We start from the raw sequence: 24,718 nt of genomic DNA, 5'->3' as shown, positions 1-24,718 counted from the left end.
AACTGTTTGAAAAAGAAGCAATTTTGCTGGAAAAGTTGAGATCAGCTGACCAGTCAGATTAGCCGAAAGTCATTAATTCTGCTCACCAGAGATGGTTTCAAGAAATGACAAAAACCAGCGGCACCCTTTTGGCATGAAGATTTTTCCCTGTCAATTGTCTGGCAGTAAAAGAACTAGCCTGTGGCAAAATCAGAATGGCGTTTCACGTCACCACTTAATCGAATTGAAATGTTTGTTCCTTGCCCTTCACTCTCTGTGAGTGCCGGAGTCAGAAAACATCTTCCATAAAGGGCCAGAGGGAAAATATCTTCAACTTTTTCAGTCTCCGGCAAGGATGCAACTTGGCCTGTGTAGCAAGAAGACAGCCACAGACCACGCGTGGACCAGCTGGGCGTGGCTGTGTTCCAATAAAACTTTATACAGTCCCTTCCCGCTATTCACAGTAATGTTCTATCAAGTTGCTGCCAACACCACATTTGCAAAGGCGGAACTCTACTCCCAAGAGAAACACAGGGTTACGCTTCTGTGAGTCTCGGGTCATGGCATTTTGTCAACTGATCAATACACAGCCTGGTTTTATGTGTGTGTCTGTTAAAGACGCCTTTTGAAATATACCATGTTGATTCATTAACACGAACTCACAGCCACCAGTGCTAGCATTCACGGCTGAGCAAAGCGTATCTGACATGCATGATGTCCCCGTATGGCACATGCCGCCTTCTTACCCTCAGTAGATGTGGCACTTTGGTTGGGGGCCATGCTGGGTGGCCAGATCTCCAACAAAAAACACCAAAACGGGGAAAACGTGGCACTAAGTAGACATGAAAAGGGCATTTGTTTACAGATGAGACAGCAAAGCAGATAGTTGCCTTGTTTGCAGCTGGGTGACTCTGAGTTTCTGCTTCTTTGTGTATGTCTGAAAATGATCGATACTTGTGGCTGTAAATACATATTAATAAGTAAGCAGATGTGCAAAATGTGAATAATGAGGATGGACTGTGTATAGACCCTGTAATTTGAACTGTACAGAATTCTCATGTGTCGCAGAATATTCTTCTTTTGATTCCCCCCTTCCAGTCATTTAAATGTGTGAAACCCATTTTTAGCTTTCAGGTTGTATGAACACGGGCGGTGGGTCCAATGTGGCTGTAGTTTGTTGACCCCTGCACTGGGCCATCAACCTCCTTGTGGCTGAGATTTCTCATGGAGAATATAGACTGAGGGCCTTCTGATCATGTGGTCCTCGTAGACCGTGACTCTTCTCACCTGGGTAAGAAAACGAATCCATCCATTCACTGTCTGATGCTAAAATGCGGAAGCAACAGAGGCGCCTGGGTAACTCAGTCAGTTAAACGTCTGACTTCAGCTCAGGTCATGATGTCACGGTCCGTGGGTTCAAGCCCCGCATCAGGCTCTGTGCTGACAGCTCAGAGGCTGGAGCCTGCTTCAGATTCTGTCTCCCTCTCTCTCTGCCCCATCCCCTGCTCATGTTCCTTCTCCCTCTCTCTCTCTCTCTCTCTCTCAAAAATAAATAAACAGGGACACCTGGGTGGCTCAGTCGGATAAGCATCCGACTTTGGCTCAAGTCATGACCTCACGGTTCGTGGGCTCGAGCCCCGCGTCGGGCTCTGTGCTGACAGCTCAGAGCCTGGAGCTGCTTCACATTCTGTGTCTCCCTCTCTCTCTGGCCCTCCCCTGCTCACGCTATCTCTCTCCCTCTTTCAGAAATAAATAAAACATTAAAAAATTTTACAAAAAAATAAATAAACATTAAGAAAATTAAAAAAAAAATGGAGAAGCCATAATGCCCCTTAAATGCCAGGAGGGTTTGGTTCACTTTCTGAAGACAAACAGGCAATGGATGAGTTATTTCCTGAGAGCGCCCGGCCCACCGAGTTACGCCCAGTGATGGCCTCCATCGAAATGACGTAAGGAAGTGCTGGAAGAATTCACACATTATTTGAAGCCCGACTTCTCCCCTTCCCAAAGTTCCTTCCATCTTCGGGGTGTCTATAAATAGAAGTTGAAAAGAAAAAGAAGAAAAGAAAGAAAAAGAAACGCCGGCCTTGTTTCTCTCCGAGACCCATCCCTTCTGCGTTCAGCACAACGGCGGTCATTTATTCCAGTTGTGCGACCGGCTCTGAATGCGCACAGTGCAGACACAAAGCAGAGCAGAAATGACAGAATTTGCTGAAATGTCTTCGCCTCCTGATCTTTAGTTTGCTCGTTGGCCCCTGCCTCAGAGTTCTCAAGAAAAGCCCAGACATGTCAGATGGAGATTGCTTCTCAAACCTCTTCTGAAAATAGACACAGAGGCAGAGAGAAGAATGAAACTGGCATTGCCCAATAACCTAAGAGTCAGGGTTTACATGTGAGGATTGTTCTACCTTTGTCGTTCCGTCCTGGGGCCGACAGCTAGCCGGTGCTCCCAGAAGGGGAATTTCAGTGCAGAACGTCCGTTCAGTCATTCAACAGATGTTTCTGGAGCTCCCACTGGCTCCCGGGGTGTCTGCTTGACTCTGAGGGCAGAAGAGTGAACCAGACAAATGTCTTCTGGATGTGTCATCCCTGGAATGTCAGCGACAAAGGCCCCCCAGCCAACCTACGTATCTAGAATTCTCTCAAACGTGTTTTCTGGAAATTTCATCTTTGCACTCAACAGAATTCAAGGATAGTCAGGTGACCTAGGCCCGGTCAACAGGAAATGCCCAGAACTGCTCCCTTTTTTGCACCAGATCTTTCAAAAATAAACACTTAAGTTTTGGTCAGTCAGTCGAATCAACATGCGTTTATGTTATTCTGGCAAATCTGCTCATTAAAGAAACGGCACCTCTAAACCTTGTGTTTGTGAACCAGGAAATTCGTTCTCCCTCTGCTCTCTCTCTTTGAAACCTTATCAATTTTGTTGAAGATGGTTTTACATCTGTTTTTCTTTGTAACGTTTGCCTTTGGCCACAACCAAGAATTCGTTGTCCACGTGTCACCTAAGTCAGCTGACGTAACTGCTTCTTGGCAAGTCTTTGAAGAGTGGAGGAAGTTGTTTTAAGCACAGTAGGATCTCTAGCTGTCCAAGGGCATGTTAGCCCCCTCCTTTCCGTCAGATGATGGGGACCCACAGGCTGGGAGGCTGGCTTGTCTCATTCCCACCATGGCTTCTTCTCTTTTACAAAGTACACTGTGTAGGGGCCTCTGGGTGGCTCAGCCGGTTAAGTGTCCGACTTTGGCTCAGATCATGATCTTGTGGTTTGTGAGTTAGAGCCCTGTGTCGGGTCCCGGCTCATTCCCTCTCTCCCCCGTCCCTGTATGATGACTTGGCCAACTGCCGCGTGTTTGTTGGTCTGTAGGTTTTGTGACCTTCCAGCGCCTCTAAACTGCCATCCATCAATCCCTGCCACACAGAATCTTGATGGAACACCTTGAGGATCTAAGACTCGTCAAGGAAACTGCTGAATCCCCTGGTCTCCCGTCATCCTGGAAACCTGAGAGTCCCAGCCCCTGATCTCTGACCCACACCAGGTCAGTCTGCCAGCAAGAATGTTCTAGAACCAGGGGACAGTTTCCTCCTCTGCGGGACACCCTGGAAGTAGTTTCCTCTACTTTGGTTTTCAAGGCATGCTTGTCATTAAGATTTCATTTTATTACAATTTGGTCTGATGGCTAATTCTCATCACAGGAAAAAGGGAACATGGGAACGGGAGAGAAGAAAGTAAGAAACTCCAGACAGATGACCACTGATAATGGTTTTGACGTTTTTGGACTTGGCTCAAATGCCAGGAGCCGTCTGCATGGCTTGGAGTTTTTGATTATTACAGTGTGTGTTTGCTGCATTATTGAGGAATTCAGTGCTGGTATTGAGAAAGGTACAAATGAATGGACGGAAGACGCTCATAAGGGGTGTCAAGTGTAGATTTGAACAGGTTACTCAGTTGTGAGACACGTTACCTGGGGCAGAGACATGGAGCAGGGGTGCGTTAAGCATAGAAGTGAAGACCGGAAACACAAGACTGTAACTCAGAAAGAGGAAGGGATGGGAGTTCCAAGCAAACCTTGCAGATTCACAGGACACTGATCATGTCACTTTGGGAATGACTGGTGTGTCATCCCTAAAGCTCTGGCCCCAAGTGTCCTGGGCCCAAGATATAAATGAACCGTGGCTGCTTAGCAGACTATCCGTGAGTGCCAGCTGCGTGCAGATGTTCCGTCCCCACCTCCAACCACAGTCAAGGGCGTGTTGGGTCCGGGCACCTCCTGGGGTCTGAGTCCCCTCGCTCCCCTTGCTCACCCTCAGCTCTGGTCCTTACAACCACATGGTCATCAGGGAAGGAGATGATACAAGGAGGAGGCAGAGGGAGAGAGTTGGGGTCTAGCAGGGTCGTGGCGTCTCATTACACCCTCAGCATGAGCAGATCAGACACTCTTACTGAGTGAAAGAATGAACAGTAGTAATGACATGATTTTCCCACGGTTACTCCTGTTTTAAAGATCCAGCCCTGTTGTGTCCATGAGGGCTGACCTGGGGTCCGAAGACTGTAGTGCCGGACTGTCTGTGGGCACTTCTGGCCCCACCACTAACCAGCTTGTTGGATGTGGGCAAATGAGCTAACCTCTCCCTCTCGCGTGCGAAACGGGTATGATGGCATTTCCCCCAGGGAGCCGCTGCAGGGGTGAGGCTTGCGATCCCGTGGCGAGAGGTGGGGGGTGAGGCTCCATGAGTTGGTCATGAACCCTGCAGGATCATACTGCCTCCCCCTGCCCCCATGCCCTCAGACTACCATCTACTAGAAATACAAAGACCTACGTCTGTGAAAAGTGACGTGTTATACGTGTTATGTCACTTTCTATATGTGTAGAGGAATGTTGTAAAGTAAGTGCCTACTGGTGAGTGGATCAGTAGGAAAAAGTGACTCAGCTTTTTCTTAATGTTATTTATTTATTTTTGAGAGAGAAAGAGAGAGAGAGTAAGCAAAGGAGGGGCACAGAGAGAAGGAGACAGAAGATCCAAAGCAGGCTCTGCAATGAGAACACAGAGTCCAATGCGGGGCTCGAACTCACAACTGTGAGATCACGACCTCAGCCGACGTCAGCTGCTCAACCCGCTGAGCCACCCAGGTGCCCCGCAGGTTAACTTTTGAACCTTAGGATTTCTCGCACCCTACACCCTTGACTTCTGTACTGATATTTTCTTTTAAAGAGACATTGTCTTAAAATGAAAAAAAAAAAAAATCCCAATTGAGGCACATTCTACCAAATGTCTGAGTGGTACCTCAGTCCCGGGCACGGTCATCAACAAGGAAAATATGAGAAACTGTCACTGGCAGCAGGAGCCTCAGGGGACAGAGCATGATGCGGTGTCCAGGGCGGGACCTGGAACTGAATAAGGCATTTGGGAGGAACCAAGGAAACAGAAATCAAGGGTGAACATCGGTTAATAATGATGTACCTGGGGTGGGACTCAACGTGCCGATGCTGATGTAAGATGTTCGCACAAGGGAGGCAGAGGCCGGGGCACGCGGGAGCTCTCTGACCATCTCCGCGCCTTGTCCGTAAATCAGAATCTCGTCTGCAATGAAAAAGCTCATGTGGACAGAATGGAAAATAAGATTTCTGTTTCTGTCTGTTGCAAAGGCAAACCCATCAGCCAGGCAGCGTGATGCAGGGGGGTTTGGGACCACACTGGGTCAGGAGATTATAGCAGAGTGCAGGTCTTCGTAATCTGAAAACAGTGTGTGTGTGTGTGTGTGTGTGTGTGTGTGTGTGTGTGTGTGTGTTTACAGGGAGGGAGGGAGGAGGGCGGGTGCATGGATTTCCTATTGCCGATGTAATGAATGCACAGCTTTGTGGGTGAGAAGTCCCACCCCCACCCACCAGGCTGAAATCAAGGTGAGCAGCAGAGCCGTGTTCCTTCTGCGGGTTCTCGGCAAATTCTCGTTCTTGGCTTTTCCAGCTTCTACAGGCCCCCAGGCTCCTCCGCTCATGGCCCCTTCCAGCGTCTGCAAAGCCAGTGGTGTCGCGTCTTCCCATCCCTGCGATTCTGGCACTTCTGTCTCCCTCTTAGAAGGACCTTTGTGGTGACATGGTGGCCACCCGCATGGCTCAGGATGAGCTCCCATCTTGATCTCCGTCAAGAGCCTTCATCCCATCCGCAAAGCCTCTGCCATGCCACGTGGCACACTCACAGTTTCCAGGGATGGAATCACGGGCGCCTTCGGGAAGCCGCCACACCGCCCACCTCGGCTGGCAAACCAGATGTTTCTTCTACACACTGTGATCTCATGCAGAGATGAACCATGGTGCTGGGAAGGTTTCTTCCCAGGCCGGACCGCAGTTTCCTCATCTGTAAAATGCAGTTGCCGTCACTCCATCTTCCAGCTCTGTGACTTCTTTTGTAAAGATGTCGGTTCGGAGCAGTGTTTGAAGTCTGTGTTACCAGCCACCCCACAGCCCCTGCGGTCGGGAAGGTGGGCTGAGGACACTGTTTTACCCACACGGGTTTGTGGGTGATGACTCGATTCTCTCAACAGATGGACTAGATGGCTGTTATTTTTGTGTTTTTCATTTTTATAGTTGCTCTTTTGTCCATGAGCCCTTTCTTTTTTTTTCTTTTTAATTTTTTAAAATGTTTATTCATTTTTGAGAGACAGGGACAGACAGAGTATGAGTGGAGGAGGGACAGAGAGGGAGGGAGACACAGAATCTGAAATGGACTCCTGGCTCTGAGCTGTCAGCACAGAGCCTGAAGCGGGGCTTGAACTCACAAACTGTGAGATCATGACCTGAGCCGAAGCTGGAAGCTTAACCGCCTGAGCCACCCAGGTGCCCCTGTACACAAGCCCTTTCAAACAGAAATTTGGTTACTGCGATGAAAAAAAAAAATATTTTGAAACTTTCCTGGCAGTGCCTTCTGGTGCTTTCTTCTAGGGCATAGGTGAGAATTGGCCTTTGGCTTAGAAAATCCAGAGGTCTGGGTCCAAACCCAGCTCCATGATTGCCAGCCAGGAGAACTTGGACGAGTCTCAGAACTTCTCGGAGGCTCAGTTTCCTGCTCTGTAAAATGGGAACAATAATTGTACCTACTCCGTAGCGTATTTGGGGAAGAATCAACAAAAGAACGCAGGAAAAGCGCCTGGCGCTGTGCACAGTGCCGCCACAGAGTCGCTCCTGGGCTTGTGTTCACGGCTCACACACTTCTTAAGAGGAAAGTCCCTCCTCCTGCCCAGCCTCAATAGTTGCAACTGATAAACCAATATTTGCCTTAACATCTAGCACATCTTTCCCTGCAAGGAAACGTCAGAGCTTCTCAGCTGGGCCACCGTGTTTAGAGCTGTGGTTTGAAACCAGGATTAAAACAAACAAACAAAAAAACAAGACAAGACAAGACAAAGCGAAGTCCCCACGCACAGAGGACCCGTGAGATGCTGTTTGTCCCGAGGGGTGCAGCTAACGCCTCCCAGCAAGGAAGCCACGCGTCAAAGCAGCCACGTCCCCTAGGTGGGTGTTGCGCTGCTCAAATAAGGCGGCACTTATTTAGACTGCAGGAGAAAGAACTTTCTCTCTCTCTCTGTGTGTGTCTGGTGTTTCCCATGTCCCTTTCAGCACTATTTATTGTGTCCACCAATTCTGATGTGCCGTGTTTTCATTTTGATTCAGTTCCAGAATTTCTTTTAAGTGAATTCTACATGCATCTGCCCAACGTGGGGCTCGAACTCACAAGCCTGAGATGGGGAGCCCGATGCTCTAGGTACTGAGCCAGCCAGGTGCTCCAGAGGGAGAAAAAAAGAAAAGACAGGGAAATAAGACTGCTCCTCTCTGCCCTTATGATTTCCCTGCAGTGTGGGCTCAGCTCCTAATGAGAACCCCTAAGTGAGAGGGTGAGGGGCCTCCCGGATGGCTGGGTAGAGACCGTCGAACAGAACGATGAAGAAAGGGCCAGACTTGCCTGCTTCCGTGTCCTGTTCTGCCCTTCCTAGCTGTGTAAACTTGGGCAAGTGACTAAGCTTCTCTGTGCTTCCATTTCTTTATAGGGGGTGGGAATTATGTTCACCTTATAGGGATGCTCTGAAGACGAAGAAGGTGAAAGTGCGGAATGTGCTTGGCCTCATGCCTAGTACGTAAACAGTGCTTTAAAGATGTTAGCTACGGGCTGATGTTTTTCCTTTGACGTGCACGCGCTGGGCTTTTTTCATCACGAAGACAGGGGTTTAGGTAAGAGGGAGGAGTTAGAAGTCATGAGCGGATAATTCACCGACAGGAAAACATGAAGAGCCAAACGCCGTATGAAAAGATGTCCGGCCCCACTGGAGATCTGTGAAATGCTCATCAAACACCCCAGAGATGTCAGTTTTCACCCCTCAGAGTAGCAACGTTTTAAAATACTGGTAACGTTTTGTGCCAAGGAAGGTACAGGGAGCGGGCATCCACTTACACTGCCGGGGCATCTACTGGGCAGAGTGCAGGGGCGATGGGGGTTCTGCCAGAGTGTGTGTTCATACCCACTGTGGGCGCTTGCACAGAATGCACATGTCCAGAAGTGTGACCTGACAGCAAAGTGCCCTGCAGCATCGTCACAGCAGAGCCCGGAAACCACCGCGACATCTGGCAATGGGTTGGGTGGGTTGTGGGCTGTGCAGAGGCTGGAGTACTATGCAGCCGTGTAAAGGGGCCGTTGGAACTGAAGGCACTGAAACCTCAGGTGATATCGACCGACCCCCTTCTCCCGACCGAACACTGCAGAGAGAGCTCTCACTGCACATGTGACTTGCGTTTGCCACAACTCATGACACAGATTTGGTTATTGCTCTAAGTTTACAGGTGAGAAAGTGAAGGTGTGTCAGGGGTAAGCAGGTCACCCAGGTTCTTTCTTGAGCACGTGGGTGGCAAGTTGGACTTAAATCCACCGTCCTGAGCCAGAACCTGAGCGCTAGAGCTCTGGACTAACTGCGACCTCTTGGCCCAGAAAAATGTGACCTGCTGAACAAAGAACGTTGCAAGAAAAGGAGCTTTTATAATCCAGTGTTGAAGAGCCAAAAATTAAGTCCTCCATTAAGAGAACCTCGGGCTGCACGTAGCCCCAGTCCCAGTCCCAGGAAAAGCCTCAGACTGTTCAAGGCTAAAGCCATCCTCGGACCGCCCTCAGTTCAGCTAATCAGACAACAAAAAAAAAAAAAGAAACACTCCTATGGTCTGAGTCAAGGCTGGGAACTGCAGATACAAGCTAGCCAGTTTCTCACCACTTGCCTGAACCCCACGTGGGCCCTCTGAACTCACCTCATAATTGGTCATTTTCAAAGGATTCTCAAAAGTCATGATTGGGTCCCACCAAAAGTAACGAACACCTCACAGATACTGAATGGTCAATTCTGTTACCATGGGTGCTGCTGTACAACTGTAACTGGTGCTTGTGTGATGATGCTACATGTACTGTAACCCCCCCATCCCTTACTCCTTAAAAACCCTGTTCGCTATTGTTCTTGGCTTCACCTTGCTGCCACGACACCGGTAGGCAGGTGAGCTCTGCTCGAGATTGTAATAAAGACCCTTTTGTATTTGCATCGGTGCCGGCTCCTTGGAGGTCTCTGGGGACTCGCCAATTGGGCACAACAGTGTTAAGTGACCAACACAAAATGAAGTGGACTGTCTTCTCTCTACTCCCCAAACTCTTTTCCCTTCCTGTTTCTTCTGATCACTCACCGCACATGTGCACACACATACACGCTCACACACACGGATGCACACATGCACGCACACGCGTGCACACTCGTGCACACGTCCATGCGCACACACATGCACACACATGCACACATGCACACATACGCTCATGCGCACACACAGGGGCGTGCGCACACAGCCATGTGTGCACACATGCACACGCGCAGACGTGTACACACAGGCAATGCGTGCACTCGCACACATACATGTACACACATCCATGCACGCACACACACACACAAATACACACGCATGCACACACATGCACACAATCTGTTGATCACTCTCATTCCTCCATCCTCACTGGAATTCGAGCTTCCGGAGGGGAAGCCTGTGCTGCTTTGTGTTTCCAGCACACGGGGACGGTACACGGTGACCAGGAGACACCGGATACGTGTGCCGAATGAATGAGTGAGCACGTCACCTTCACCTTAACCCTGAACGCATTCAGCCACTAACGGGGTCATTGGGTCGGGCCGGCAGCTCCGTATCCTGGTGCTGGTGACCGATGAGGTGGACAAAGTGGGTTGGAAAACCCGCATCTGAGAGGCTGACACGCGGGCGACAGCCCCACCCCCTCTCCTACAGTATCAGCCAGCCACTTGCAATTAACCACACAGAGACTTAATCAATCTGGAAGCTAAATTTCTTTCGGCGGCAGCATGGACGACTTTTGGCAGCTCCTAGCTGTGTAAATTAAAACAATGCGCTGTTTTTAAAAATAACACTTTAAAACATGCGTACACTTGAATTACCATCCAGCTCAGAGGCCCCACAGAAGACAGGGAAGCTGGTGCGTGCCCCGTAGACACCCCTTGCTCCTCTGCCGCCGTGGGAGCCACCACTGGCCTTTCCGAGGTGTTCTAGAAAGCATGGTGTTTTGGGGGTGTTCAAACTCACGACCCAGAGAGCAAGTGTCGCAGGCTCTGCCCACCGAGCCAGCCGGGCGCCCCAATAAAGAGCAGGGTCACAAGGCAAGGGTGTGCCTCCAGCACCTCGCCCTAACCCAGGCAGGCCACCCCAAGTCTCCACCGCAGCCCACTCCGTGAGGACTCAGCACAATCACTGCAAACCTCTTTCTCTTAAAAATAGGAAATGTTGGCTGCAGCTGCAGTTAATTTACTTCTGATGAGTCTAACCTTTCCTTCTCTGAGGAAGTTGTTTAGCGGGAGGGGAAAATGCGGTCACAATATTGTTTTATGACTATTTATCTTGAGGGCCTACTGATACTGATTGCAAATATTTATGCGCATTTTTAAAAATCTCGGCTAATGTTTGGAATGCATTTTTTTTCCCAAAAGAAGAGTGAAATCAGATTTCAGGTGGATTTAGCAATTTGGGAGGGTTTCAAAGTCATAACCAAGCTTCCTCCATTGGCCCGCCGGCCTATTAATCGCCTAAATACAGCAATTAGGCAAACATGATCAAAATACAGACTCTTACCATTTTGTTTGGCTTTGGAAGGCTTGGCTTGGTTTTAAATGTACATTATTAATGACTAGTCTAGAAATTGAAGTCTTCCTCTTGGCTTATGTTACATTAAAAAAAAAAAAAAAGACCTCCGCATGAGAAAACTTTGCATTTCTCTTAGAAACTCTGCTTTCCTCTTAGAGAAATGATGAGCTAAGTGTCAAAGGCAAAGCTCTAGATGGCACTTTCTCCTGCAACCCTGGGCTGAAAGAGATCTACTGCCTCTTCTCATTCTTTTCCTTCTCCCCAAAGGTACCTGCTTCTAGATCTGCTCTACAGTTAAGTTCCCTGGCCCCTGAAGAAGACATGCAGAAGGGCAAAGGAGTTCATCTCATGGGAATCCCTTTGGCTTTAAGATCTGGGTTTAAATCCCAGTTTTGCTAGTTGCACTGTGGCCATAAATAAAGTACTTAACTTCTCAAACTCAGTATCCTCCTTTATAAAATGGGGAATGATGATACTCAGTACTCTGTTGCAAACTGGCTTAATAAAAGCAAAGGAGTTTTACTGACTCAAGGAAATGGGAAGCCCAGAGACACTTTAGGCTGGGCTGCATCCAGGCACATCGGTAACGTCTTCAGGCATGCATGCTCCCTACATCTCCCTCGTTTTCCATCTCCGACAATGTTTCTCATTGGGCGCTGCCTCTGTTAGAGAGGGGAGACTTTTATTCTACCCTCTTGGTGTCTGTGAGTAGAGCCCGTGAATTGAACGGACAAAGGACAGATTCACAGGAGATAAAGCATACACATTTTTTCTGATATTACTATTTTTATGTGGCATGGAGGCTTCATAGAAAGAGGTGAGAAACCCTGAGAAGCAATGAGGGCTGAGAGCTCACATAGTATCTTCACAAAGAATGATACATCGTGCAGACGTGTCAAGCCAAAGGAAAAAGGGGTTTGCTGGAGGGGCAGGAAATTGTTGGGAAAGTGACCAGGAAAGAAGATGGGGAAACCTAATAGAAGACAGGGTTACTTTGTACAGAGTCATCTCTGTGTTGATTCCTCATCTCCCGCGATCAGAATGTTCCGCTCTTCCTGGTGCAGGAAGGACATCTTTCTTCTGGAAAGTTAGGGCTTCCTCAGATAGAAAGGAGGGGGTCAGAGGACACTTCCTCTATCTGCTGTTTCCCAGTTGCCTTCAGCTCAAAGTAATCAATGTGCCAAAGTGGCCTATTCTGGGGTGGCGTGCTCTGACCGGTTTCGCCTCCTCCTCCATCACTGCGGGCAGACTTGTCCCTACATGAGGAACGTATCTCCCCGGCTTCCGGCTTTTCCTTCCAGCACCGCAGTGCTCAGAGCAAAGCCACTTCCTCCTTTTCCTTCAGCACCGAAGGGAGGGATCGAAGGAACGAGGAAACCCCTTTGATTGGCTCCCTCCCATTAAAGGCCCTTCGTGGCCCATGTCCAAGTCACGGAGGGCCACCACTGGTCAGATAGGGGTCCTGGGACTTGGTGTCCGCGCACGCTGATGGACAGCCCCGTTGTGATCACGTGGCTACGGTAGGCCTAGAGAGAATGTTCTCTCTGCAAAGCAGTGGAGGCTGGGGGGTGGTACCCACAGGACCTGCCCCGCAGTATTGGTTCAAACAAACCACACACAAGAGGCTGTGCTTTCCTGGGGGCGGGGAGGGCGGAGGGGAGGCGGGAACAGACGCGTAAGGTCATTTCAGATGGTGAGAGTAGTTAGGAAGACAGCTAGCGAAACCAACCAATGCAGCAAGACTTGGGGAGGGAAGTTGGGGGGTGCTTGGCTGCTGTAGGCACCAGAGGCAGGCTGCACGCACTCCGGGACCGATGTCTACCTGCTGAGGACACAGGAGGAAAGAGTCAGCTACCATCCTCCTGGGAAGAAAGGGCGCCCCAGGGAGAAAGAATGCCCAGTGCAGAAAGCCTGGGGCTTTAATGCACTAGGGGCACAGGAAGAAGTCTTGGGGGACACAAGGGAGGAGAAGGGATTGGCGGGGGAGGACTTAGGCCACCACCTTTCTTTTCTCGAAGGAATTTGGAGTCTGCTCTCAGTGTGCGCGATGTGATCTTAGGTTATCAGTTGAGTGGTTGATGGAGCTTGGCCTGTGGGATTGCGTGGCCGAGATTTCTCCAATAGGCATTATTCTTGTTTCATTTTATTTTTGAGAGAGGGGGCACAGGTGAGCCAGGGGCAGAGAGAGAGAGAGAGAGGATCCCCAGGAGGGGCAGAGAGAGACAGAAGCAGAAGGAGAGAGAAGTGGGGTTTGACTCACCCAATATGGGACTCGAACTCACGAAAGACTTGAGATCATGACATGAGCCAAAGTCAGATGCTTAATGACTGAGCCCCCCAGGCACCCGCTTTCTCCCTGTTTGTTAGGGAGTGAGCCCTGGGAGTCGACTTGGCACACCACCGCCACAGTACGGACCACGCTTCTCAAGCCTCAGTTCTGGGTTCCGGCCAATGCAATGTAAAGGGGCGTGTGCCACATGGTTTCCAAGAACTGTCCTTGAAAAGAGGGGACATGACTTTCACTCCCTTCTTTCTTCCTACTGCTGATGACTGGAGTTCAAGCAACCATCTTGGGCCGAGAGGTATCAGGTCATGAGCAGAGGATGGCTGACCAGAGAGAAAGAAGAGAGCTGGGCTCCTAGTGACCCCCACGAAGCCCCCTGCTTGCCCCAGAAGGGCAGAAATGAACCTGTGTATATTTCAGGCCTCTATTATTTGGGGATTTCTATTACTGGCAGCCCCGCCTGATTGTATCTTATGGAGGAGCAGAGCGGAAGCAGGAAGACCAGTTTGGAGGGGGGTGTTCTTACAGGCAGGAGGCGCTGAGGCAGGAACGATGCCCAGCAGCCGTGCGGGTGGGGAGAGGCGTGTTGAGAAACCTCCTTTCCCAGTCGAACATCTGGAGGAGCTGCTGATAGAGGGGATGTGACTGCCGAGGGCCAGTGAGGTCTCAGTGATAATCCTTTTTCCTTTTTTTTTTTTTTTTTTGTTAGAAACGCGGGATGGGCCAGGCGGCCACTGGTGGGGCTGAGGAGACCTGGAGACCTCAGGAAAGGAGAAGGCGTGGTAGACACTTACAAAGAGCAGTTCTCAAAATTGTAGGTCATTGTCCCCCCACAGGTTACCTAGAAAATATTGAGACACATTAATTCACTCATCAGAGGTTTGTTGAGCACACACCCGTGCGGAGCGCTGAGCCGAACTGCGGGGGAGGCTAAGTGGGGGGGACGAAGCAAGCACCCCCCTGCACCCCCACCCCCGGGGGGAGTTAGCACGGGAGTGTCACCTCCCAGCCCTGGGTCCCTCGGGGCGTTTCTGAAATTGCACTGTGACCCTGGGTGGGCCTTGCCACCTCACCGAACCTCAGCTTTGCTTTTCCTCATAGGCGTTTACGATGCGGACACCTGCCTCCCAGGGGAAGACGGCGCCAAACGCGGTCACCCGCCGCCTGCCATGCAGGAGTGAAGAAAATAGAATTCCAGAGACATCGCCAGGGCCTGGGGCCATCACAGCAGAACATCTGAACTCTGGAAGGTTCCAGTCCAGGCTCAGGACACCTCCCCCCCGGCAGCAGTGCCAGGCGTCCTGGGGCCCAGATGCCCAGCCGGGTCTGACGCAGCCCGGGTGCAGACAGGCGGCCCAGTGGAGCCTCCGACTTAGCAGTTGGTGAGCTCTCGGTACAAAGTGCATTTCTGTGGCGGGCGACAAGTACGTGGTGGGCGGGGGTCGAAGCCTGCACACCCCCGGCATTTTAATCACCCACATCAGCGCTCCGCTCCTGGTGCAGCCCAGCCCAGCCGTCTCTCCCCCAGAGGAAGGGGTCCTGTCTCCCCTTTATCCCGCCGCGTGCTGCAAGCTGGACGGCGTCTTCGCACTTCAGCACGACGGCTTTGTGGGGCTGGGATTTCCAGGTCAGACAGCGGGTGATTTTCCCTGTGGGACGCTGCCGTCTAGACTAATCTTACCCGAATGGGCTGCCGAGGCAGAGATGGTCAGAACGACCCCTGGTTGTACACGCTTAGAAGAAATGCAGTGGATGAAACTGAAGGGACAAAATCTCTGTCCCCAGGCCCCCACCCAGCCCCTTCGCGGGAGCCCACGGGTCTCCTGGATTCTGCCGCTCGGCTGAAATACCATCATTTTCTAGATCATGGAGTGTGGTTTGTGGAAGTGTCTGCATGAAATGGCAGAAATGTAACAATCGTGTGCTTGGCATCTAAGTAAATTATGCTGTTGAGAAAGAAAAAGGCTAATTAAAAGGGGGCTTCTCTTTTAATCTAGAGGATCCTAGTGAGAATATTAATAAAAACTATAGCTGAGTGCTGGCAATGGACAAAGCTGTTTAGGCAGATCGTCTGATTTAATTTTCCTAAGGAGCCCAGAGGTGGGGATCATTATTGCCCCCATTTTACAGAAGAGAAGAGTAAGGCCTCCACGGGAGTGACTTGCAGAGCTGGGCATTGATCCAGATCTCACCGACTCTACATCCAGGCTCTAAAACCTCTCAAACTGCATCTTCTTCTTAAACTATCACCTGCTTTCCTTTTTCCCTCCCTCCCTCCCTCCTTCATCCCTCCCTCCCTCCCTTCCTTCCTAAAGTGGGGAGAAGGACAGAAGGAGAGAGAATCTCAAGCAGGCTCCATGTTCAGTGTGGAGCCCGATGTGGGGCTCGATCCCACGACCTTGGGATCATGATGGAGCTGAAATCAACAGTTGGGTGCTCAACCGGCTGAGCCACCGCCCCCACAGGTTCTTTTTAAAAGATGTCCACAAAGTACCTGGTCGTTTCCTTTTTCAATGCTGAAAGTGGCCAGAGGAGCAGTGTCTCATCCCCACACAAGGAGGAAGGGAGCGACGACCTCACGCACGTGGCCTTCCAGCCAGGAAGTCCCAGCCCCACAGCACTCTCTCCTTCTGCCCAGAGTCGGCTTCCGGCTTGGTTCTTCTGGCTGTGGGTTCAGCCCTGCGGGGAGGTTCGCGGGTGCAGAGGTGGGATCGCCGCTCCCTACAACCGGCCTGTGGGGACAGACTTTTTGGTGATGGTGTGTGGTCCTTTGTTAGCATCTAATGGGGGGATGCGTTCGGTCCAACTTGATGAAAATGTGATGTGGCCAGCAGAATACCGTCCCTCCCTCCAAAGATGTCCATGTCCTCTTCCCCACAGCCTGGGGGTATGTCACTTTCCGTGGCAAAGGGAAATGAAAGTTGCAGGTGGAACTGAGATGGTTAATCGGCTGACTTGAAAATAGAAAGGTTTCTGGATAACCGGGGGGGAGGGCGATGTCAGCACAGGCTCCCTAGAGGTGGAAGAGAGAGGCAAACGAAGAGAGTCACATGATTCAATGATGAAATAATGATCGGATATAATATAATAAGATTATAATAAGATATAATATGATTGGCTTTGAAGACGGAGGAAGGTGCCACCACCCAAGGAGTGTGGCAGGCCTCTGGGAGCTAGAAGCAGCAGTGACATAGGTCTTCTCCAGCATCTCCAGAAGGAACAGAGCCCTGTCACCAGCTTAATTATAAATAGTCCGATGAGGCGTGCTTTGGCCTCCGGCTTCCAGAACTGGAACATAATAAATTTGTCTTTTTTAAGCCACTACATTCCTAGTAGTTTGTTAGGGCAGCTACGGCCACTGAATACTGTGGTGCGGGGCAGTGGGTGCGCGGATTGTTTTCCAGATCCCTTTCTCTCTTCCTTTGTGAAAGGAAAGAGAGTATATTCTAGTATATTCTAAGGGAACTGAGCATACACAGCCCGTTGGTGCCCTTTTGACTCCCAACATCAGACTAAAAGCACAAACAAAAAGACTCCACCCTTTTGTAAAGTGGGAAATTGGTTCCTGGAAAAAGGAAATGAATTCAACCATAGCAAGTCTGAGCATCCTTTAGGATTATAGGACCATGGCATCCCCACACGCTCCCTCCATTAACACCTGCCAGGTATGGTGCATGGACAGAAGGACCTATAGCCCCTTGTTTGACATTTCAAATTCAAGCGCAGGCGCAGGCTGTCAAATGTAAATCATACACTCCCATCGGCTGGCATTCCTCGAAGGATCAATTATGCACTGACATCTCCTTGCATATAAGCGTGGGATTATTTACAGCCATCAAGCAAGGTTAACACGTGGCGAGAATCTGGCCCTAAGTGCAACGCCAAAATTCCTGTTCAGGTGGCTGAGAAATTAAGGCAGTTCTGGAAGGTCTCTGGCCTGTTGCGACGTCTGTCGTTGGCTTCTCCGTCACACAGCGGCCAGCGGCGTGGTGGAACACCCCAAACCTGAGAGCCACTTCCCGCCCCTCCGCTGTGCGGCTCTGCCCCTCCCCCCTCGCAGCTCTGCTCTCCAGGCCTAGAGTTACCCACCAGCAACCTCCACCTTGGGGCTGAAGGGCTGGGGCCGGGAGGGGCCCTCCGACAGTCAAGCCTAACATCTGTCAGAAGGCACACGTCTCATCAACAGCGGAGTCCGCACGATGGCTCGGAAACAGTCTGCGCTGGCTTATGACACACGAGGCATAAATTAAATCATAACGGAGGGCTTTGCTGAAAGCGCGTGATGACAGGTGTTGTGAATAAGTTGGCATGGGGGCCACTGCCCTACCTAGCAATTGTCAGTCATGGCCACCGATCCGCCCCTCTCCCACCAGAGCAGTGTCTAGCCAGGAGGAACGCCCCGATTCACCTTACCTGGGGTGGGAACGGGCACCTGCCCGTATGTCCTGTGCCCAGGGCTGCGAGCCATCACTCCGCCCCGAGCGAGCGCGCCTGTCTTCGATTCCTCACCCCACTGCTTGGGCTGAAGGCCATGGTCACCACAAAGCAGAGACGGCCAACAACTGAGCAGAAACCCAGGAGGAAATAAATCATAAGTGAGATTTTAAAAACAAAGGGAACCCACGTGGCCGTCCTGGAAATTTCAGAGCTTTGCCGGACATCCTTGTATTCATGTCATAGTTTATTAGATAAGAATGGGAACTGCAGCCTCATCCTTAGGGCTTCTCAGACTGTTCTGGGTGGGGGTCGGGGGGTCTGAGACTCCTGGCCCAGGTCCTCCATCGCCCCCCTCTGGTGGTCAGGATGGCGCTGTCTCCGGGAGACACCTGTACTCTGTTCCTTCTCCCGGTGGCTTCAGGGCCGGCTTTTCCCTTGGTTGCTTTCTGATCCCAGACTTCAGGTCCGGCTGAAAAGCTCCCTCTGCTTCGAGCCCTCGGAGAACATCCTGATTACAAGTACCTGCCCCGTGGCCGGCCCCAGCGCTGCCCCCAGGCTTCCTCTAGACGCCTGTCACAATCCGAAACCATCTTGGTCAGGTGTGCCTGCCCCCTGTGTCCCGCGGGGGGAATGTCCACCCCTTGAGGGCAGGGGGCCCATCCACCTTGTTCACATGACAGTCTCCGAGGCCCGGCCGGCAGCTGGTGCAGAATGTAAGCTCCGTGGGCATTTGAGGAGTGAAGTGAACGGATGCCGAAATCAAGCGTGCCCGCCTCCAGTGGACGCTCCCTGCTCGGAGGCTTCATGGCACAATGACCCACGAGGAGTTGTGACAGCTGTCACTGTGTGTTACGTCACCGTGGGCTGGGTGTCACCCCGGCAGCCCAGCTCTGGCCGTGTCCGGGGACAGCCTGGGGCCCAGTCCAGCTATGAAGGTGCGGTCTCCACGGGGCCGGGGGTTTGCAGGAGAGCAGTCAGGATGGCTGGCCGAGCCTACCTCCGTCACGGGCTCTCCCGTCCGCAGAGCACTTGCCCAGGCTGACCCTGTGCCGCACGTTTTGCTCAAATCGATTCATTGTTTCCCCCCACTGAAGTGGCTCTTTGTATCGTGCCCATTTTACAGATCAAGCTTGGAGGCTTAGAGAGACCGAGCAGCCTGAGGAGGGTCACAGAGGTGGAAACCCCAGGGACGTCAGGGCAAGGTTTAAATTCCACCCCCTCGGACTGTAAAGTTTGGGCTCAAAACTGCTTCTCTCGCAGCTCCGCCTTCACTGAGGCCTGGAAAATTCTGAGGAAGGGGAAAGAATCACCGTGTCAGGGGTCTGTAAAGGGCTCTGCAAAAGACACCCCCAGGGAGGAAAGAATTTTCTCATTTCAGGCTGGAGCTTTGTAAGTTACACTTTAGAGGGGAAGAGGCGGGGGGAGTGGTTTGGGGCAGAGACACCCTCGGACACGGTCGGGCTTCCGAGGCAGAGTCTGGTTTTATTAACCGAGCAGGCACTTGCCAGGCGTGGGGCGGCCACCATGCCCGCGCCCACAGGCAAGCTGTCTGGTCCCCGCGGGTCCTGCCCCCAGAGAAGGAAGCAGGAAGGTTTGGGAGCCGAGAGGCTGTTCTCATCTGACCTCCAGGTCCTGGTCCAAGACACTTGCTTGCGTCTTGTTCTCGAAAGCCGTTTCACGTCTCCCTCCCACCTGCGTGGGGTGAGGGGCCTTCAGGCAGGGGTGCTGTCCACAGAGCTGCCTGCTGGGACTGCCCCGGGTTGCACTTGGACACGCAGCGCCGTCCAACAGACACAGAATTCGAACCACAGACGTAATCTTACGTTTTCTGGTAAAAAGTAAAAAAGAAACCGGCGACGTTAATTTTCTTTATTGTGGTAAAATCATCATAGCATTAAATGTACCATCTTAAGTATTTTTGAGTGTGTCTTCCTGTCATGTTACATATATTCACATTGTTGTATAAATAACATAAAATTATATAACTAGATGTTTTACTTTTTTTCTTACGAAGGCTTAAAAATCTGGTGTGTTTTGGGGCGCCGGGGGGGTGCTCGTTGGTTAAGCGTCCGACTCCTGGTTTCGGCTCAGGTCACGATCTCACGGTTGATGAGTTGGAGCCGCACATTGGGCTCCGTGCTGACGGGGCAGAGCCTGCTTGGGATTCTTTCTCTCTCTCTCTCTCTCCCTCTGTCCCTCCCCTACTCGTTCTCTCTCTGTCTCTCAAAAATAAAAATAAATAGGGGTGTCTGGGTGGCTCAGTCAGTTGAGTGTCTGACTTTGGCTCAGGTCATGATCTCACTGTCCGTGGATTAAAGCCCCGAGAATGGCTCTGTGCTGACAGCTGGGAGCCTGGAACCTGCTTCAGATTCTGTGTCTCCCCCTGTCTCTTCCCCTCCCCTGCTCATGCTCTGTCTCTCTCGCTCTCAAAAATAAATAAACATAAACATTTTTCGAAATAAAAAATAAAAATAAACTTAAAAAATAAAAATAAGTCTGGTGTGTATTTTTGCGCGTAGAGCACACCTCAATTCAGACACTACTGTTTCAATAAAAATACTTAATCTCTCTTTAGATTTTTTTAAATGCACTGGCCGCAAAGTAGATTCACACACCTAAGTAGTTCCAGGAGTACTTCAAGTTTTCCAATACGTTGTCAGCTTTTAGATTTAAATGAAGTGAAATGAAATAGAATTAAAAAATCCAGCTCCTCTGCCATACAAGCTCCATGTCAAGTGCTCAATAGCCACACGTGGCTGGTGGCTACCATGTTGGATAGTGTAGGTCAAGATTTTCTAGGAAGTGCTTTGTAAGCAGAAGCGTTATCGTCCTTGGGGAAATGGGAAGTTCTCCCCCTCGACCCCAGTGGTGCCTACATTCATCCACAGAGCTGGAGGGCTCATGCCCCCCACAGTCAGACAGCCCAGGGCCAGCCCATCCCATCCTGGACAAGACAAACGTCCTCGGCTTGAATCTCTCTCTCCCTTTGGCGCAGACGGGAGAGAGAGAGAATGAGAGAGAGATTTCTGCATGAGGCTGCTGACCCGAGTTAATTAGGAGATTGGACTGGAAGGGGAAAAAGACTGCAGACTGAAAATTAAGAATCACCCGCTTATTTTATCACTGGAAGATCATTTCAACAACTTCCTCCAGGAAATTGCAAAGGGAAGTCATTATCCCCAAAAGACGGGGAGATGCTGGTCCACATGAGGCCCAGATGCAGCACCCCTCCCCGCCACCCCTGCACAGGGCAGTCTGGGGGGCAGGGCCGAGCCTTTACTGGGTCATTTAACCAGGTTCCTATTTTCTAAAGTTTCCTTTTCCATGATCATTTGTTGACCTTAATTGTTGCCATGCCCGTGAGATGCGGCCTTGGATTTCCTCCTGCAGCCGGCCCTGGGGTCGGGGCGGGCTCCGTCTAATTGCCTGTGCCCTGCCTTTCCCCTCAGGTCTCCAGGGCAGGCCCATTCCCACATATGCCTCCAGAACCATCTTAATAGAGGGGCAGCAGCGCCCAGCTGACGACATATGTTTAGCTGCGCAACGGGGTCGCCCAAGCGTGCGATATCACGTTACATGAATGGGAAGGTCAGTCCCAAACAGGCTGCTTTTTACAAGTGCTGGCTTAAGGATTTGCTGCTAAATAGGGCTTACATGTAGGGGGTGAGGGTTCTCTGCGTTTTCGCATTGATGGGAAAGTTTTCCGTCTCCCAGGACAACAGTGCTCGGTTAAAAGACGCCTTTGCAGCCACCCAGCGGCGTTCCCGGACTCAGGTCAGCATCTGCTCTCGAGGAAGGGAAAATGCGGGTTCGGATCCCCCGATGTCTGGGCCTGGAGTGTACTGGGGGGCCCGTGGTCCTCTGCTCGCTCGCAAACACATTCATGCTCCATTAACCCCGTGCAGGCCCGAGGGGCAGATGGGCCCTGCAAAGGGGTGGGGGGCTGCGGCCTCTCTCACCTGGCCCAGCTCCAGGAGAGATGATGGGCGGGCAAGTGGAAGGCCGCCACTTACCCGCTGGGGCCCTCGAGCTCCCCAGGCCCACAAGACTTCACCCCTGAAGTCATCAAAGGGACGCCCGAGACCCGCCCTCAACCTGAGCGACCAGCGGAGGGCCTGGAGAATATTCTAGACAGAAATCAAAACAGTATGCAGGGTCCCTTCTCAATACTGGTGAAGGTGAGGGAGTTCACTGAACACTTCCTACATCCTGTGCCGTCCACAGGCCGTTACACGAAGGGAAAACTGATTTAATTTTCTCAAAAGTCCGGTGAGACCCTCGCCCTGACCACGCCTCGCCCCTGCAGAGCCCTGAAAACTGGCCGAACAGCAGAAATCACTTGTCAAAGGTCTTCCTCTGTCCTTTCCTCACTCTCTGCCTCCTGGCCTTCCCTCCCTCCTTTTATCCTTCTTTCCTTTCTTTTTAATGATAAAAGCGGCTGTTAGAAAAAAAAAAAGTGGATGAAACAAAAGCAAATAAGGCATAAAAGCATCCCAAACCTATTCCTTATTCCTCTCCTCAAGCTGCTAACCATTTGGTGCAGGTCATGTGTGCACACACCGTTTTTAGCAGTCAGTTGCTCATTCATTCAACAAACATTTATTGAGAATGCAGGACAGGTCAGAGACCGCGCCGGGGTGTGACTAGCCGACATTTGGGGCCAGGTATTTCTCTGCGCTGGGGGCCATCCTGGGCATTGTAGGGCACTTAACGGTATTCCCGGTCCCTACCCATTAGATTCCAGTAACACCCACTCCCGAGTTCTGGCAGCTAAAAATGTCTGCAGATGTCGTTACATGTCCCCACGGAGCCAAAATGGCCCAGATGAGGACCGCTGGGCTGATGGGGCTAAAGGGCGTGGCTGTGTGTGCTTCTAGGCTCGTTCTTTCCCATAGCGCTGCGTCCTGACGTTTTGGTCCCACGTTCCTACTTCCCTCTTTTGTGTCACATTCCAGAGGATGGAGGTTCCGGAAGGTCCTTAGCAAGCCTCCCATGACTAGAGATGTTGGGTTGCCGCAATCCGACCGCATCCGAAGCAATGGCAGAATGACCCTCGTGTTCATACCAACGTCTGTATCTGCACACTCTAGTATTCCTACGGGACATGTTCTTTCAAGCACCCTGGCTGGATCAAAGGGTCAGCATTTCAATATTTGCTACAAAATACTAGCATCCACTGCAGAAAAGAGGGTTGCAGTCATTTGGCACCCAAACCCAGTGTCCCACTCGCTGACATGCACAGGAGCCGTGAGGAAGATGGTTCTGAAGAGAGGATGTAGAACACATTAGGAAGAAAGAGACGATGCCATGTGTCTTCCTGTAGGGCCCTTGGGTCTTTTGTTTATGCTTGGCTATTCACGTTTGTCTTAAACTAAATAAACACAACTACTCAGAGTGGCAATTTCAAGTTTCCCAACACGGGCATGTAGAAGTTTCGTGTTTGTGCTTTCAGAAAAATTAGTTCCTTAGTAAACTAAAAGGGGACTCTGTATTCGGGACCCTGTTACAAGGTGGGGCCGCCCGACTGGGGCAAACTCAGGGGGCCCCTGCCGTCCCCAGGTGGGCGTGAGTTCCGAGTTCTTGGAGAGATGCAGATGTCCGGTACGTCACCTCCTGCCTCCAGAGGCCCGCGCTCCCCGGGAGCAGTGCGTGTTCTGGAGGACGGGCCCCCAAGCCTCACCCCTCCCCAGCTGCGCCAGAACCACCTGCGGAGAGTCTGGGGCTCCAGCCCTGCTGAGGCATATCTGCCAGGGTCAGGCGCGCTTCCACAGGGCCCTTGACGTTCCCACCCCTTTGGAGCATCGTTTTAACTATATTTTTAAGTTTATTTATTGCTTTTGAAAGGCAGAAGGGAGGAGAGCGGCAGAGAGAGAAGGAGAGAGGCTTCAAAAGCCTCTCAAAGGCTCAAAGCCTTTGAGCCTTGAGCCTCTCAAGCAGGCTCAAACCCACGAACCCGTGAGACCATGACCCACGCCGAAACCAAGAGCCTACCTTCCCGCGCCTACCCCCCACGAGGCACTGTGGGTCCCACAGGGGGTCTCCTCTTGGATTTTAGGCTCTGGAGGAAGCTGGCTGCCATGCAGCGAGGGCACCCGAACAGCCCATGGAGAAGCCCACGCGGGGAGGACCTGAAGCCTCTCATCAACAGTTGGCACCAACTTGTCAGCCATGGGAGGGGGCCACCTTGCAACCGGACCCGCCACCCCACAAGCCTTAGGGTGACCGCAGCTTTGGCCAGCCTCTTGGCCACAGCCCTGTGAGAGACCCCGAGTCAGAACTGCTCAGCTAACCTGCTCTAGGATTCCTGATCTGTAGAAGCTGGGGGAGTGATGCGCATTCCCTGTTGCTGCAGATCACCAAGGTTAGGTAATTTATGACACAGCTAAACAGCGCACGTGGCCGGGAGTGTCCGCTCTCTGGGGAATTTGTTTCATCTGCTCTTTGCTTGCTTCACATCTCTCACCCCTGTGACGAGCCGGAGGTCCTTTTCACGGAGCACAGGGAGCGGGATGGAGACATTTTTAAATCGTTCATGAGGTTGGCACAGAGGCAAAGTGACCAATCATAAGTCATAGGCTTTGGTGTGTGCTGTATTCTCCCTTTCCACCACTTCTGACACTGTGTGGGAGTGTTCTGTAACCTCACTTACCCTCAGCTGTCTCATCTGCATAATGGGTTGATGACCAAAAGCCTAGTTTGGGTCCAGATAAGCTTTTGAAGTCCCCTCAAGCATTGAGCACCAGGCTTCTATAAGTCTTAACTCACCTATCCACCATGCATGCCTGTATCCATCCGCACAGCAAATCTGTGCTAAACATCTACAAAGTCTCGGGTACC

At 51.3% G+C, this 24,718-nt stretch overlaps 1 long non-coding RNA gene across 1 annotated transcript; it reads right to left on the bottom strand.

The window, feature by feature from the left end:
* Positions 1–13,454: 13,454 nt before the first annotated feature.
* LOC120234873 lies at positions 13,455–17,967 on the bottom strand. Its single transcript, XR_005529232.1, has 5 exons — positions 17,858–17,967; positions 15,939–16,457; positions 14,518–14,852; positions 13,971–14,285; positions 13,455–13,767 (listed from the first exon to the last, which is right to left on the bottom strand). It is a non-coding gene; the product is annotated as an uncharacterized LOC120234873 (long non-coding RNA).
* Between the last annotated feature and the right edge of the window lie 6,751 nt (positions 17,968–24,718).

This window comes from Hyaena hyaena, unplaced genomic scaffold (assembly GCF_003009895.1).
Source record: "Hyaena hyaena isolate Hyena2069 unplaced genomic scaffold, ASM300989v1 scaffold_119, whole genome shotgun sequence".
In the NCBI taxonomy this organism is placed as follows: domain Eukaryota; kingdom Metazoa; phylum Chordata; class Mammalia; order Carnivora; family Hyaenidae; genus Hyaena; species Hyaena hyaena.
This window is presented reverse-complemented; position numbering and strand designations above follow the sequence as displayed.